Genomic DNA, 15257 nt, shown 5'->3' with positions numbered 1-15257 from the left:
ATAATATATAGAAAATATAAATAGAAATATATTAATAATTATTTAATAAACAGTCCTACCATATATGTGTCCTATTTTTTCAAAAATTTCCATGTCAATATCTCATCCCCTTATCCATGTCCATGCTTAGATCGTATTGGAGCTTATTATTTTCAACTCTTTGGTTTAGGTGCTTTGTTGTATATGACTTTTCAATTATTTTGAAATAAATTGCTCAATCGTCTAAAAAAAAAAAAAAAAAGAGGAGAAATCAAATGATTTGGGAAACTTTCATGAGATGTCTTTAAAATAAAAATTTAAAAAAAAAAAAAGTGGTAAATGTATATAAATTGCTTCTTAATTGTCAATGTGAATGGAATTCATGAGATACCTAGCGGTTTCTGGGCATTGGCATTCGAACCCCATTAATTGTCAATTTGAGTGCTGATGCATGATTACTCTCTGTATGAATCTAAAACCTGGAAATCGGGTTTGTTCAAACTTCATTTTGATTGTACTCTGGACATCAAATTTGCTTGAGTTTTCATGAGTTGAGTTTGATTTGCGATGCCACCTGCTTCCCCACTTCAAACAACTTTCGGCATTTAACTCTGTGTTATTACAAATTTTCTTTGGTAGGTTACAGTTTCATAGGACTTTCCACATGCCACATAGATGTAAAAGTAAAATCATTTTAGCGGCATTGCCATTGCTTTATGATTCTGGATGTTGATTTTTAACAATGACCATGAAAGTATTTGATTGGACAGGACATGCTGATAAGCTTAAAAATGCTGGTCCTCCAACGTGCAAAAGTAATTGGGCATGACAATCTAGCTCAAAAATTCAATCTAAAGACGCTTCGAGCCATAGGTATGCTTTCCACTTTTGTTTCTACACATTTATTTAATCCTTAAATTTCATGTTTTACCATAGTTATCAAAAAAAAATTGTTTGACCATAGTTAGGAAACGATGATACTATGAAAACAAAATAATTTATTAATTTTACTTTGTCATATGTGTAGTTTGAGCTTACTTCTGAAATATTCTGTATTTTTACACCCTTTTTCTACAGCTACCTGAAATCTAATTTGATTTAATTTTTTGCTGTCTCTTTCTTTTCTTTTTCTGTTTTTTTGGTCTGTCAAAGGACTGTCGAATCTGTACCAGATTTTCTGATTATCTTCATTAATTCTTTTTCTTTTCTTTTTTTTGAGGGAACTTATTTCGTTAATTCTAATTAGCATTTTTCTTCCTTTTATCTGATGTCTAATCTTATTTATTTTGCGCTGCCTTTTTCTTTGTATTTCAATAGAAAGCACTAATGACAACAGCAGTTTCAGTAAAACTGGGGTGTTTATGCTGGTTTCAGAAGTTTTTATGTGCACTCTGCACCTTATACTGGAAACTTTTACCATAGCGTCATATATTTCTTCCACATGGTGACTTATTAGTTTCAGTTTTTTATCTTGTTCTTGCCCTCTACTTGTCAATATCAGATTGTACCTGTAAACCCTCTGGTTTCAACTAAAACACATGTATTATTTATTTATTTATTTATTTATAGTGTTAGTGATAAAATATAAATATAAAAAAGAAAAAGAAAAAGAAAAAAGGAATTAGTCTTAGATTAAAAAGCACTAAATTGATCTTACAACTAATACAATATAACTCATAATACTCTCCCTCAAGTTGGAACATATCAATCATATAGTCCTGACTTGTCACATAACAAGTCTAAACAGGCCTTTCTTTATGATTTTGTGAGCATATCAGCCGTTTTGGCCCCTATAGAGACACGCTGAGGGGCAATCATACCACTCTCCAATCTTTCTTAGGCAAGATGACAATTTATCTCAAAATGTTTCGTTCACTCATGGAACACTAAGTTGCAATATGAATTGTTGCCTGATTTTCACAATACATAGTTATAGACAACTACACATCAAACTTAAAACTCATATAAAAGGAGTTTAAATTCATATAAGCTCACAAGATGTATAAGCCATGGCATATATTCAACTTTTGCACTAGAACTGGACACAACTTTTCTCATAGGAAAGAGCATTATCCTATAGTAGATATTCTATCTAAGGGTGACCCTGCCAAGTCTGAATCTGTAAAAAAATTTACACACATATGACTATTGGATGTTTATAACTGTAAATGTCCTGGATGAACTTTAAGGTACCTCACAATCCAAAGTACCACCTCCCTCTGTGGAAGATAGGGTGTTGCCATATTCTGACTCACAACATTGATGGCAAACATTGATATTTTGTTGAGTAATGATAGGATCATCTTACCAACCAAACAACGATATCGCTCAAGATTAGAGGATTACTCCTGATCTACATATATTTTAGGATTCATAAGGTGCTCTCCTATGTGTACTCCTTGTGTAATGGGGTTTGCCCCTTTTTCATTTTTTCATTGAATTATATACGTGTATATGTGCATGTGTGTGTAATTCATTGAACCTAACAATCTGTTTCTTACAAAATAACACATTTTCTTTTTTGAAAAACTAATTCCTTCCTTCGAGGAGCTACATCAATACCTGAAAAATAATGTAACTTTATCAGATATTTAGTTTGAAATGAAGTTTGAAGAAATGCCTTTAACTTGGCAACTCGTTTCTTGTCATCACCAGTAATAATGATGCCACCTTTATAAACTATCAATAAAATTTTCTGATGCAAGACAATCAAAACTGATGCAATGCAACACAAATTTAACAAGAACAAAAAATAATATAAATCTAGGAATGTACACCATGCCTTTGAAAATTTTCAACTGAAATTTTATTCATCATGAACTTGTCGCCATAGGAGTACAATAGCATTCTTATATAGACTGTTAGGACTAAACACTAATCCTATTTGAGTCAATGCCTAATTATTGAATTGCAAAAATGACTCTTAACTCTAAGAAATTGAATAAAACTTAATTTGGTTGAGAACATCAAAAATAATTCAGAGAGATCTGTCATCAAATACCTGAAATTTCTTCTTACCCAGCCAAAATACTTCTACTGATTTTGCCCCTTGGACATATTTATTACTTAAGTTGATTGAGATTATTGAAAATAATTCAGGAGAAAAAAAGTAGGCCATGGTGCAGTTTTTTTTTTTTTTTTGAAGAGTCCATGGTGCAATTCTATCTTCAATTTCATGACAACAGATGATTAAGAAATCATATACATGTAACCAAACTACAAGAACCAATTAATCAACAACTAACTTCATAACTAGAGCAACCAACTCGTTAATTCAAGTGATCATAATGACCTGATTATGCTTTTCCTAGGATTTTGAGGTTTCTTCATTCTAGTGGTGGATTCATGTGCCTCTTGGTCGATTCAAGGGTTTTGGAATAAATATTATACTATAATATTGTCATGCATCCCGAGTAATTATTAGGTGCTCCTGGAGCATAATGACATGGTGCTCGCTCCTCTCACATTCATGGTAAATCTCATTAATTAAATTCATGGTGCAATCTACCATAAATGTGATAGGAGGGAGCACCACATCACCATATTTCATAAGCACCTAATAATGTTCCCATGCATCCCAGCGTGTAAAGTGACAAAAACAAAAAACAAAACAAACAAACAGTGTTGAAGGAAAAACTAGTTGAGGTCTTACAGGAAAGCTTTCCTATAAAATGCAATTTAAAATTCTTTGCAGTTCTAGTTCAACATATATAAGACTTAACTAAAGCAACTAAAGGGTTCATAAATAATTCTCATCAAAAGTCTCATTTGCCCTGCAACAATGGAAGGAGTTCTAGGGGTGTTTGGTATACGTGTTTGAAAACATGTATAAAAATACGTGTGGAGGAAAAAATATATGGAAATACATGTAATGTTGTTTAAAAACTGAAAATGTGTATTTGAGGGGGTGTACCAAACACCCCTAGTGTTGGAGAAAGATGCCTTCCTAAACTAGATTATGGCTAAGATGAATGGTCAAATTTATAATGATTGAAAGTTGTGGTGTTAGTTGTGCATGTAAGCAATGGTCCAATGGTACATCATTCTGAAGAGAATGCACAGAAGATTCATGAGTTAAGTGCCAAATTTTTGTAAGCATTTATGTTATGTGATGTTTTACACTTTCCTTTTCCATTTTTGGCGATTTTCAGTGTTTGTAATGGTAACACAAAAGCAAGCCTTAATGCTAAATATGGGCTGGCTAGCCAAAAGATCGGTAGCATGTTGGTGCTCTGGTAGCATCTAGTAGTTAAAGGGTAAGGATGGGTGCTCTCAGTTTTTACATAAGCACTAGGAGAGAAGGGGAAGAAGGGGGTGGGTGGGGGTTGGGGTGATTGTTAAGTTGTACCATAGCTAAAGTAGGCAAAAGAATTTTTTTTTTTAGAATCCTCATATGACCGTTACAGTCAATGCGACAATGTAGCTGGAAATAGTTTCCAGAGATGCTAATTACCTATGGAGAGGACTATACACCTTTGAATGTCCTCATTTCGAAGTAACCTCTCGATCAAAGCCATTTGCAGATCTTTCCTTTGAATGTTGGTTGTGGATCATTTCCTTAGGTGATTTGGAAGACCAAGTTCTGATTTAGTTTAGCTGAGAACAGTCCATTCTTTGTTTTGGGGGAGGGGGAGGTGCTTGGGGATGTAGCTTAACACCATGGAGTTGGTTTCACAAAGATCATGGAGTTAATATTTCCTTGAAGTCACTTGAATAGTCTCAAATTTCATTCTGCAGGCAAGAAGGTGCCAAGTGTTTGTATGAGTGGAAAGTTGCAACAGTACAAAAACAAATTTGACTGGGCAATGCTGTGCCCTTGAATCTGCGTGGCTTGATCATTTTGAAGTTTGATCTTCAATTCATTTCAAATTTTGATGGTTTTATAAATTTATAATTGAATTAGCTCTGTTAGGTCATTTAACTGAAAAAGAATTTTTGCTGTTCAAACTCCTGGTCAATTTATGGATTTTGAATTTGATTCTCAATGATTATTGTAGCTAATAAATCTTCTGACCAGCAACTTCTTTGAGTACTGTGCAGGGTTCATTTTGATGGAATATCTCAAAGGAAAGGTCAAGGATTTATCCATGGTTCCTGGAGAGCATGCTAAATTTATAAATAGTGTTGAGGAAATTATGAGTATTGAAGAGCTTAAGGCATGAACTGGCCCTATCAAAAAATTTCCAGCAAAAAGATGAGTCCAAGCTGCATGGCTTGTTATTAATGTATTTTTGGTCAACATATGATCTTTTTTAGGTGTACTGGTTTTAAAATCTTATCAATTGATTCTGAAATCAAACGAATAGGGTGGTAAAAATTGCACAAGATAGCACATGGTGTTGGAGGAAAATTCTAAAACTTAGAGTAGAGGCAAGAACCTTCATTAAATTTGAAGTGGGTAGAAGTAAAAAAAAAAAAAAAACTTCTTCGGCATGATTGGTGGCATACAAATGGTATTCTATATAAAAAAATGTGGACTGAGAGCTATATATGACGCAACTAGTAACTCCAATGCCAAGGTCTCAAGTGCCTTATAAGGCAAGAGCTGGATTTGGAAAGATCAGGCAATTTAGTGAACCTACAAAGCTAGCTCGTTTGGTTATATTGGGATAGGAAGACAAGCCAGTTTGGATTGCACCCAAATCTGGTCATTACTCTTGTGCAGAAACTTGGAATCAAATCATAGGCAAATGAAATATCATCGGTTTATATTGTCTTTAATCAAATCATTACTCTTTCACGCATTACATCCTTTTTGGTTTGTGTGTACATCAGATATTCATCTATGTAAACATAGTATATTATAAATGAATAATCATTTAAACTGCACAACAAAGGTTTAATAATAATTTATCTCTAAAAAAAAAAAAAGTTTTAAAAATAATTGCCGTTCAAATGATACCCTAGTTCCCAGAGGTGATAAGATAAATAAAGTTTAAGGATTGGTTATAAATAAATTAAGTTTGAGGATGGTTTGTGATTTAAAACTATGAAAGGGCATATTTTGTAATGTGTTACTAAGGTCCCATTTATTTTAATATAAAATATTTTTCGTCGAATAATCTTATCTTCGTGTGTTTGGGACAATTGAAAAACTTGGTTAAAATTAAATCATTTTTTGCTGATTAGGAAAAACATTCTCTTTGATGTTGAAAATGTTTTACGCTTGAACAATAAACATAAAAATGATAGAAATGTCCAAAAAAAAATTCTTTAAAATGATCAAAATGCCCTAAAAATCTTTAAAATACTATTGAAATCTTCAATAATAAAAATAAATAAATAAAAAAAAAAGATACTCTCAAATTTTCTAAAAAAACAAAAATACTCCATAAAACCTTTAAAATGATCAAAATACCATGAAAAATTATAAAATGACATAAATACCCATAAAATGCTTCTAATGATCAAATTACATTAAAAGCCTCCAAAGGTGACCCAATAAAATCTTTAAAGTGTGTTTAGATGGAAAAGGAGGAAGAAAGGGTAGGGGATGGAAAGAGAAAAGTTTAATGAACCTTATTTGAATGTTTTTTAAAGGAGGAGGAGGAAAGGTTTTGAGGTAACTTGGAGAGTTATCTTAACCCTCCAAAAGGCTTAGATATATTTTCCTGAATTGGGGGACTTTAGAGGGGAAGGGGAGAGAAGGGTTTAACTTATATTAAAAAAAAAAAAAAAAAAATTGAAACACTCTCAAACCTACAAAATGACCAAACTAACTTTAAAATCTCAAAAATTAGCAAAATGCACCAAAAACTATCAAAATAATGAAATTACCTCTTGCAATCTCTAAAATGGTCACTATATGCCTCAAAACTTCTGAAATTACCTCAACACTTTTAAAATTCGCAAAAAAAAAAAAAAAAAAAATCAAATGTCATTTTAGAGGTTTCAATTGTGTGTAATCATGCATGCGCATATATATATATATATATATATTGCTATTGCATTCTTGTGTTTATTTGTTAACATTGATTTTAATTGTTTTATATTTGTAAGAACTCAATTTGTAACGATCCAAAATTCGTATTGGGTTCGAACATTAAAGGCCCAAACAATAAATTTGTAGAAAGTTGGCTAAAAGGCTAGGCCTTGGTGAACGGACAGTCGTTAGTCATGGTGTCCAAGATGTTCGCATGGAGGTGAACTGAGCGTATCCAAGAAGACTCGCTCCTCGGCATGGCCTGGTTGGCTCCGGTCCTTGGACCTCGTCCGAGGAGTTTAATGTTCTTCTTATTCCCTTTTTACGCTAGGTTTCAATGGTCCTCCAGCCCCCCTTATGCTCCTCCCTTTCTCTCCTTTTATACTAGTTTTTCCCCTCTCTCGAACGTCCCCGTGTAGGTTCAGCTTTATGGGGCTGATACTTGTCTTATCAGCCCATACCTAAAGTAGTTGAGGGTGGTTGTAAAAGCTGAAAAGTATGGTTGTGTCAGACACAGAGTACTTAATTGTAGCAATGACAGCCTTTATCTTGTTCTTTGTCGCTACACTGTTCAAGGGTTCTTTTTCCATTAATGCAGCCAGGACGTTTGTTGGCGCATTCAGTGCGGAGGTGACATCTTTTCCTTGAACCGCTCCTACACTGTACTCACCCTTTCTTCTATGAGCGCTCTGGGGGCTGCCTTTGATGGCGTGTCGGTCTTTCCTTCTAAGTTTTGGGATGCCGAGGACAAGATCGTCCTCGGCTACATCTCTAGGCCATTTGGACTTCCATTGCATATCCTCGGCAACGCCTCTCCTCGGCGCAAGCCTTGGGCCCCAATGTAAAGTGGGTTGAGATCATAAATTCTCTAACCCCACAGTATTAATATTTTAAAGCATTTAATTAAATATTATCTTTAATATCTATATAAAAATGTATAATAAAAAAATTTTGTGATTCTTTGTACAAGCCAACTGTCAGAAAATGAGTTCTAAAGCATTTTTAGGAACATAATTAAACAATGGGGAAAAAAAATAGTTTTTGATAAGATAGCTTTAGTTGGAAATATTAACGTTAAAACATTTTAGTGGATTGTTTAGTTTTTAATTATAACTAGTCGCTAACCCGTTGCACGGGAAAACTATTGTGTATAAAGATGCAAACTATTCTTTTACTCTTCCTCTTTGATTGTACATTAAGATTCCAGTCTTATAATTTCTATCCTTGATATAAAATATTAATCTTAATATGAAACATTAATTTACTTAATGAAAAATAGAAATCAATCTTAAGTTTAAAATAAAATAAAGAATTAAATCTTTAGCATCCTCGATTATCCATAAAATGTATAAAACGCACATTTAAAGAACTACTTAATCAATATTTCAAATAAATTGAAAAATTGAAAGACAACTTTAAAGTGTTTTTTGCTACAACTAAACTTACAAAGAATCAATTATTTTAAATATCATATATTGCATTAACTTTCAATAAGTATAAGGTTATTCTCAAAAAATTAAGTATAAGGCTGAAAGAGTGAAATTGGTGAATTAAATTAATTGGTGGCGTGTCAAGTTTCTTTTGTGAGTGCTACTACTCTTCCTACAATTCTGCACTTTATAAATTTATTTTCTCAATTTTTCCTCACTATTATTGAATCCAAACAATTTTAGTGTTTTAACATAGCCAATCAAGACCCCACATATGAACCTAGATTCCTATGCAAATGAATTAAGAATCCTAAGCAAATCTAAATATCGCCCAAAAAAATGTATTAATTCCCAAAAAGATGCCAACACCAACAAAAAAAGGACAGAAACTTCAATTCGAAAAGTAACTTTAATTGGAAGAAATTTGTAATGAGATGGGAGGAAAATATGGAAAAATAAATAAAAGCCATTTGCTAACCTCCATGACCATCATAAACACCAAAGAAAGAGGTGGAACTGTCCAAATTTGGATAAGCTGCATGCTACAAAAGAAAAGAAAACACGGCAAGATAGCATAATCTATAGAAAATCATTGAGATTATGAGTCCACTCAATAGACCCATTGAAAAGGCGAACCAAAGAAGTCATCAAAAAATACAAAACAGATGTTGGCAGACAATGTTTACAAAACAAAAGCAAAACAAACAAAATATAAAAAATTTCAAACTCAAGCACTAAACAATTGATCACATTTATTTAGAACACCCAAAGTCCTTTTCACATAATCATATAAATCAGTATCTTTGTGAAAAAAGGCCAACCCCATCACCATGAATCTAAAAAACATTGATTAAAAAAAGAAAATTATAGAGACATTGAAACCTGGTGATGAAAAAAAGAAAATAACATGGAGAAAAAGCCAACCTTTTCTTTTGTTGTTTTCCGATCGAATTCACAAATGTGTCACTCACTTTCACCTGTCTTTCTTAACGTAGTCATTCCCTGTTAAACCACGTATTGGTTAATGGTGCTTATTATAGTGCAGTTTAGTTTAGGCGAAAATGCACTTTTGGTCCCTACATTTTGGGCCTTGTTACAATTTGGTCCCTAAATTGATTTAGGTCCTTGGTCCCTAAATTGACTTGGTAGTGCACCTTAGATTTTTGTAGCTCCTGGTACATGTGTGCTCCAAGTTCAAGGTCTTAAGTTGGTAACTCATCTCCCTTGACAGCTTTGCTAGGTAAGTTATAAACTTGCAGGGAGGTTGACACTAGGCTCTAATCCTTACTTTATTATTCTTCACAAACTTCACCCCCCATCCACCATTCACTGCATACTCAATGATAGCATCCTTGAACTGTTAAGGGGAAACAACAACATATTCTTCTCAAACCTCATGTGTTCAGGATTAGAAACTGGTTTAAACATTGGAAACTTCTTCCTCCTAGTGACATTATCCACATGTCCATGACCAACATCACCATCACCCTCACTGTCACTATCATCAAGCCCTTCATCACCACTAGATGATGACTCAGTCAGACTTAACAGCTCCTCACTGGTGACTGGTGTAATCTGAGTTCACTACACCAGCCCCCATTTGTTCTGGCAATGTTGCCTCACCATCATTGTCCCAGCTATCACTACTATCTTCACCCACATACCGTTAGTTGGGGTTCATTTCTCTAGCGCCTTCCACTTCAACATCACTAAAACTGTCATTACTATCAGTGGTGACAGCCCCATCCCCTTGTGGTTCCTCAACAACTGATTCCTTACCAAGTCTCCTACATCCAAGTATTTCAACATCAGAATCAGAATCATTCCTACCCCTCTCATCCATATCATCCCTATCATCCCTACCCCTATCGTCCCTATCATCCCTATCATCCTCATCACCCCCATAGAAGTACTGACCATCAAAATCATCATCACCATCATAGAAGTCATCTCTATCCTCATAAGCAAGTTCCCCATCACTAGAACTGTACCACTCAGGCTCAGGTTTTACAACAAGGTCCAATGTCACACCATTACCATTATTAACCAGTATAGGGTCATGTACTGGATGCTGGACATATACATGAATATGTCCATGACCCCCCACCAAAGTAGTCATGAACACTGCATCCTTGTCATCCTTGATCAAGTGGAACATCCTACCCTAATGATCATCCTCCCCAGGTATTGTGTACCACAACCTACTCACACACGTGTACCCAAACTCTTTACAAATGGACTCAATTTCCACCTTAGACCACTTATTAGGATCACAACCATCTACTATCCCCACATCCCCCCACATACTTCTCATAATTTTCATCAAAATTTCCACCATGATGCACATACAGAGTAAAATACTTGTCCATCCTGCATGCATGAAAAATTATCTACAGAATATTTTATTTCAATAAAGACAAAACTAAACCAAACAGTCAAACATGCATTGACTCTATATATTCTAAACATAAAACAATGCCAAAACATATAACATTTATTGATAACAAGAAACACACATGGTCCACCATGATCCTTAAAGACCAAACAGAAAAATACAAATAAAAGCATAATAAAGCACTCAAACTGTGGTTCATAATCGATGAGAGAGACAGAAAGCGTTAAAAGTAAGACAGAGACAGAGACAGAGATAGATATACACACATTCACACCTTTTCGAAGAGAGTCAGATACACACAAATACACACATAAATAGAAACACACAGAGAGAAATAGCTTCGCACCTCGTAGATTATTAGCTCCGTTGTTCTAACTCAGTATGATTTCTTAGATTATGGGTTTTCAGTTTCAGGGGAATGGGTTTTCAATTTTAGGGAAATGGGTTTCAAGTTGGATTTTGGGGAAGAACACGAGGATGAAGACAACACGAGCTGTTGGGAAAGAACACGATTTGGGATTGTTAGGGTTTCGTTTCGTTTCCAGGTGAACACGATTTAGGATTGTTTGGGGATTTTCGGTGAAGGAGTGAAGAGTGAATAGTGAAGACTGAAGGTTGTTTATGAGTTCAGTCAATCACGAGAGGGTCACGTGTGGGCTAATTGGGCAGGAAGATGACGTGGCAGGAACACGTGAGGGTCATGTGAGGGTTAAGTCCGCGGGAGATAAGGTGGCAGGGTCACGTGAGGGGTCACGTGGGTGTAAGTGGGACACGCTGGCTTTTTAATTATTATTTTAATAAATGGGTTTGATAGCTAGGACCTCCGTTTGCCACCCAAGCATTTTCTATCACTGGGTTGACAGCAGAGACTATTTTAAAAACGATTTTTGAAAATCAGGGACTGACCTAGGACCTAAATCAATTTAGGGACCAAATTGTAACAAGGCCCAAAATGTAGGGACCAAAAGTGCATTTTCACCTTTAATTTAATCTACTGATATCCTTGTGTGTTGGTGGCCGGTCAAATGATCAAATTAGGTGTTCCGATCATGGATTATTGCAAAGATGGTTAATTTATTCTTATTTATTGTGGTTAATTGGGCATTATAGAGACATTGTTGCTTTCTCCATTGCCTTACTCCTTACGTTCAGGTTTAGGTTTAGGTTTTAAGAGATTTATATATTACTACTTAGTAGCTGAATTTCCTTTGGGCCTACGTAATGTCAAAAAACTAATAAATTATATAAAATTAGAAAAAAAAATTATTTAAATAATGCTGATGTGAAAAATTGTGGAGAGGTAAGAGGTTTCAGTTTTATATATATAGATAATGAATTGGCATAAATACTCATCCTTATTTTCATGAGAGATAGAGTTGGGACAACTTTTGATATAACTTTTTTCACAATTTGTAAAGGTGAAACGTTGTAATGGCATTGACACTACTTTTTTTTTTTTAGAAATAATTACAACATGCTACTACTAACCCCGCAGCTCAAACTCTTTCCCCCCTAGATCCCCAAGCACTTTGTGCATTGACACTACTTTGAAATGCACCAATCACAAGAAATTATGTCAATAATTATGTATAATATTGTGATCCTAGATTTATTGTAATAATATATATATATATATATATATATATTGGTTATTAATTGAATCAATTGGGTTCAAGAATGAAATTACAAATTACTTTTATTATGTTCTCTTTTGTCATTTCTCACAACTAAAAATTAATTATTAAATAAATTATTAAACGGGATAACAATTTTAAAGCATTATATCACTATAATTTGCCAAATACTCTAACCACTAAATTTCTTTTTAGTTAAAAGTTAAAACTCTTTAGTGTAAAAGCTTTACAAGTAAATTTTTTATAACTAAAGCTTTACTTCCTACAACAAACTAAACAATCCCAGAACGAGACACATGATGGAAAGGAGAATATACCATATTCTCAAATTCAATAGCTTAGAAAATCTGAGGATGTGTTATTTCTTTTCTTCTTGTTGGCATATGAACACGATTTTTTGTGGGTCATGCTTTGACAAATGACAATTCTGCTACTGTTGTTAGATAACTTAGATTTGGAGGATTAAGATCTAGATATTGCACTTAATGTAATTGGTATAGATGGTTTAACCATTACATATAAAAAATAAGGAAAAGTAAAAAAATAAAAAATAAAAAAAAATAATTGTGAGGAACTGGAGTGAACTGCACGGTGCAATTACATCCCAATCCGGATTTTGATACCCTTTATGGCCCCCACTTTTCAAAAATCAAAGGAAGTAGGTATGGCATGTACTCCCCACTAAAGAATTTTACTAGATTCTCTGCTTTATCCTTTGCAGTATTCTCTTTTCACCCGTTAGATTAAAGATCTGACGGTCAATACACATTGTCAATGACTTGTAATGCATGTTGGTTCCTATTAGCATGTGCGCACGTCTCTTTCTTTTACATTTTTTTTTTTAGCCCTTGTCTCTTTCTCGAATTTTGGTATATCTGAGATGGGTACCAGTGTACCACTATGGACCCCTTCAGATTTTGGTCATACCAAAAAACATTTCCAAGAAGAAAGCAATTCAATTCATCACATCCATAACTGTGAGACACAGAAATAGACATAATTAATTGCAAGCCAAATCTTTGGGTGATTGAGATTGAGTTTGATGCAAAACTGGTTGTTGTTGATCTCTTAAAGAAGGATGGTGATATTTCAAATGGGAATGATAATATTGTGACTGACTTTAAAGAAGGTCTCAAGAAAATTCCAATGGTCAGAATTCTTTATGGCTAATAAATATGTTGATGCACTCACTCATAGGGGGCTCTTTTGTCTTAAATCACCACCTGATGTATCCCTTTCTTCCCAACCTAGTTTATGACACAAAATACTTTTCTGGTTTGTTTGGATAACATGATTTGAGTATTTAGATTTGGATTTAAGTGATTAAAATCTAAATAATTTTTTTGAAAAGTTTAAAATATGTCAAGAATTTTGATTTAACAAATTCACCAAAAATTTTAAACCTTTAAAATTCTTGGATTTGAAATAACTCTTAAAATCAATAGATTTAAAATCCCCTTATTTCAAATTTATTAATTTAAAATCCCCTGATTTCAAATTTATTAATTTTAAATCCAAATCCAAGTTTCTAAACACAACCTTAAAATTGTTGGGAAGAAACTAAAATTTTTTATTTTTAAAATTTGTTTTATTTGTCCAATTATGACACTGACCTTATAGGTCCCCACTTTTCTTTCATCTAAAAAAAGGTTGTTAATGGCTAATTGGTCACAATATGCACATTCCATTAAATTGAGGCGTGTCTTGTTAAATCAGTATATATATATATATATATATATATATATATGACCAAGTTCTTCTCTTATCATATATATAGGACCAAGTTTTTTTTGGCAAGCTAAATCTTTAATTATATACGCGTACGTTAAGCTAAAACCAATAGATTCCATGTTTTAATGATTTTAACAATTTGCGATTGGTGAACATGGGTTGCTAGTAATTTTTAGTAATTGAATGGTTTCTTCAATTAGTGGTGGTCCTCTTCCTAATCCTAAAGGTCCTAAAGAATTCCTAATTGAAATTAGCCTCTCTCTTTACGCTGATTCTTTTTTTATTACATCATTATTAAAGTACTTTACACCGTTGAATGGACTCATTAATTTGACAGCAATTAGATAGTGATGAAATTATAAAAAAATTGGCGTTCCTTAATTCTCTTCAACAATGTACGAATAAACTCAATAAAAATTTATAAAAATATTGGAAAATAATTTACAACGAGAGAATGGTCAAGTTCTTTTAGATAAGTGCATGGTGTCAATGGCATGGTCAAGTCCCACACTCCCTACTACGGAATATTATCAGATTCTCTGCTTATCCTTTGCAGTATGTTCTTTTCATTCTTTAGATTAATGGGATTCGGATCCAGTGCACCGCGCGTAATTCACCCAATTACTGTCTAATTCATCCAATTCCTTCACAACTTTTATTTTTATTTTTTTTTCTTTTACTTATTTTTTTATATTTAATGATTGAGATTTAAAGTTGCAATTTTAAATCTCAAACTACCTATACTAATTAGATCAAATATATTGTACTTAATCTCAATCTAGATTAAAGAGTCACCAAACACAAATCAATGGTCTATATTCAACGTCAATCACTTATCGATAAATTATATTATAAGATAACGCCCTGGCAAGTTGTGGATTAGTCAACTTATATTACAATATATAAGATACCAAATATAAGCAGCAAAAAAATAAATAAATAATAATTTTCTCAACCAATAAAATGTTTCTACTTAGTGGAGTGTGATATCACGTTTTCTGTCTTCTTATAAATGGCAACTGGCAATAAGTTTCTCGTGAAACACGTTGTATATTTTTTTGAAAAGAAGAGGCACGTTGTATAAGCAACTTTAGTTACATAATCGAAATTTCCAAGCAAAAGCTTTTGTTTATTCTTTCTGGGTGGAAAGCTGTAGTTATGTGGGA

The sequence above is a fragment of the Quercus lobata genome, chromosome 3 (assembly GCF_001633185.2).
Source record: "Quercus lobata isolate SW786 chromosome 3, ValleyOak3.0 Primary Assembly, whole genome shotgun sequence".
Lineage (NCBI taxonomy): Eukaryota > Viridiplantae > Streptophyta > Magnoliopsida > Fagales > Fagaceae > Quercus > Quercus lobata.
The sequence above is the reverse complement of the archived record's forward strand: the minus strand, read 5'-3'. Positions refer to the sequence as shown.